Below are 3055 nucleotides of genomic sequence, written 5' to 3'. Positions count from 1 at the left end.
TTTGCGTAAATGAAACTTTATTTCACACAGGAGAAAACGGAAATTGTGTTTGATCATTTAAAACTAAAGTGGCACTCTGGGTACCGCTGACCAAACTGATAACATTCTGCCGAAAAGGAAAACTTGTAATATTAAAACTGCACCATTTTTGTACACTGGCGGCAGCATCCCGTTATTAGTTACTGGTGTACTTTCCCATTTGTTGAAAAAATTTCAGATATCGCTGCAGAAAGGTAATCTCGCAGCTACTGACTTGGTTTTACAGCCACAGCATATCTAAATTATTATTCCATAGTAAAGATAAAATGCCAGCGGCCTTGCCGCAGTGGTAACACCGGATCCCATCAGATCACCGTAGTTAAGCATTGTCGGGCTGGGCTAGCACTTGGATGGGTGACCATACCGGTCTGCCGAGCGCTGCTGGCAAGCGGGGTGCACTCAGCCCTTGTGAGGCAAACTGTGGAGCTACTTGACTGAGAAGTAGCGGCTCCGGTCTCGTAAACTGACATACGGCCGGCAGAGCGGTGTGCTGACCACACGCCCCTCCATATCTGCGTCCAGTGGCGCCTGTGGGCTGAGGATGACACGGTGGCCGGCGGTACCGTTGGGCCTTCCAAGGTCTGCTCGGACGGAGTTTAGTTTCGTTCCGTTTTAGTAAAGATAAAATGAAACCTTCGGCATAAAGTGACACGCAAAAACTGTGGAAAAGTATATATTGGCCAATCTGACAGAGCCATGGTAGTTAGGTTACCGGAACGTGAAATAAGCCGGAGACTCAGAAAAGCAAATGCAATCTTTGTAGAGCATCTGTAAGATGTAGATTATGAAGTTTTATATGCTGTCAAGAAAAGCAGAAATACGATGTTATGGGAAGTACAGAAAATATGACCCAGAGTGCCACTTTAGTTTTAAATGATCAAACAATTTCCTTTTTCTCCTCTGTGAAATAAAGTTTCATTTACGCAAATGCAAAAACTTTAATAAACATTACTTTGTCATCTGTAGACTGTAACAATTTTCACATAACTTCAGTTTTCATTCTTTTATTAACTCTAACGATTTCTACGTAACAAAATATGTAATCACTTTGGAATACATGTGCTCCCATTGTACGCAGCGATCGTGTAATATAGACAATGGCACTACAATATTTCTACGATTCTTACAATGTTAGCTAATGCCGAGAGAGGGCATACCTTCGTTTATTGCACTATTTTCATTTATTAAAAATCTTAATTACTTTGGTAGATTATTTTAATATGTGCTTTTAGTGTGGTATGAGATTGTATATGGATCCAATTTCATTGTACATGGATCCAATTTCATTATTTTTTCATGCAAAAGTATATGATATACTATGCAGTACTTCATGTCATTTAGCTGGCTATACTTATAGCTCCACACACGTGATTTGCTTTCCATGTTTAATCATTACTTGCGGTTTTATTGTTCAGGAATTCTTTTCAAGACTTTTTGAAAAAAATATGTAGATGTATTATCATGTAACAGTTCACCAGCTCCTCGACAGAGAGCAAAACACATGGCTCTGACGTCACTTTTTCTTCCAATTCAACAATGTAAGCAACCTCTTCAGTCCATGTTAGACGCCTGTAAGATGTATACCAATATTGTTTACTATGCGACACTTCCAACAAATGTCACTGTTGTTATATGATACGTAATTGTGTGGTCCTTATGTTTGTATTTATTATATGGTATCAACTATTTTGTGGTACATCTGTCCCTGATTCTCTTGTTTTGTGATTTTTGCACTGAAGGTGACTATGTCACAGTTTATGTTGCAGTACGACTTATGTTGTAACACAACGACGGATTTCTCGATCAACAGCTTTTCTTTATCAGCTGTTTATAAAATGTAATACTTCACTTAGTAAGCACTCTGTATCTAACCATTTAATGGGTCTTTTATATCTGCATCAGTAATATACACTCCTGGAAATTGAAATAAGAACACCGTGAATTCATTGTCCCAGGAAGGGGAAACTTTATTGACACATTCCTGGGGTCAGATACATCACATGATCACACTGACAGAACCACAGGCACATAGACTCAGGCAACAGAGCATGCACAATGTTGGCACTAGTACAGTGTATATCCACCTTTCGCAGCAATGCAGGCTGCTATTCTCCCATGGAGACGATCGTAGAGATGCTGGATGTAGTCCTGTGGAACGGCTTGCCATGCCATTTCCACCTGGCGCCTCAGTTGGACCAGCGTTCGTGCTGGACGTGCAGACCGCGTGAGACGACGCTTCATCCAGTCCCAAACATGCTCAATGGGGGACAGATCCGGAGATCTTGCTGGCCAGGGTAGTTGACTTACACCTTCTAGAGCACGTTGGGTGGCACGGGATACATGCGGACGTGCATTGTCCTGTTGGAACAGCAAGTTCCCTTGCCGGTCTAGGAATGGTAGAACGATGGGTTCGATGACGGTTTGGATGTACCGTGCACTATTCAGTGTCCCCTCGACGATCACCAGTGGTGTACGGCCAGTGTAGGAGATCGCTCCCCACACCATGATGCCGGGTGTTGGCCCTGTGTGCCTCGGTCGTATGCAGTCCTGATTGTGGCGCTCACCTGCACGGCGCCAAACACGCATACGACCATCATTGGCACCAAGGCAGAAGCGACTCTCATCGCTGAAGACGACACGTCTCCATTCGTCCCTCCATTCACGCCTGTCGCGACACCACTGGAGGCGGGCTGCACGATGTTGGGGCGTGAGCGGAAGACGGCCTAACGGTGTGCGGGACCGTAGCCCAGCTTCATGGAGACGGTTGCGAATGGTCCTCGCCGATACCCCAGGAGCAACAGTGTCCCTAATTTGCTGGGTAGTGGCGGTGCGGTCCCCTACGGCACTGCGTAGGATCCTACGGTCTTGGCGTGCATCCGTGCGTCGCTGCGGTCCGGTCCCAGGTCGACGGGCACGTGCACCTTCCGCCGACCACTGGCGACAACATCGATGTACTGTGGAGACCTCACGCCCCACGTGTTGAGCAATTCGGCGGTACGTCCACCCGGCCTCCCGC

At 45.6% G+C, this 3055-nt stretch overlaps 1 pseudogene; it reads left to right on the top strand.

Moving 5' to 3' along the window:
• The first annotated feature begins 307 nt into the window (after nucleotides 1-307).
• On the top strand, nucleotides 308-426 carry LOC126263791 (5S ribosomal RNA; annotated as a pseudogene).
• Nucleotides 427-3055: the final 2629 nt, after the last annotated feature.

This window comes from Schistocerca nitens, chromosome 6, assembly GCF_023898315.1.
Source record: "Schistocerca nitens isolate TAMUIC-IGC-003100 chromosome 6, iqSchNite1.1, whole genome shotgun sequence".
NCBI lineage: Eukaryota > Metazoa > Arthropoda > Insecta > Orthoptera > Acrididae > Schistocerca > Schistocerca nitens.
The sequence above is the reverse complement of the archived record's forward strand: the minus strand, read 5'-3'. Positions and strand labels throughout refer to the sequence as shown.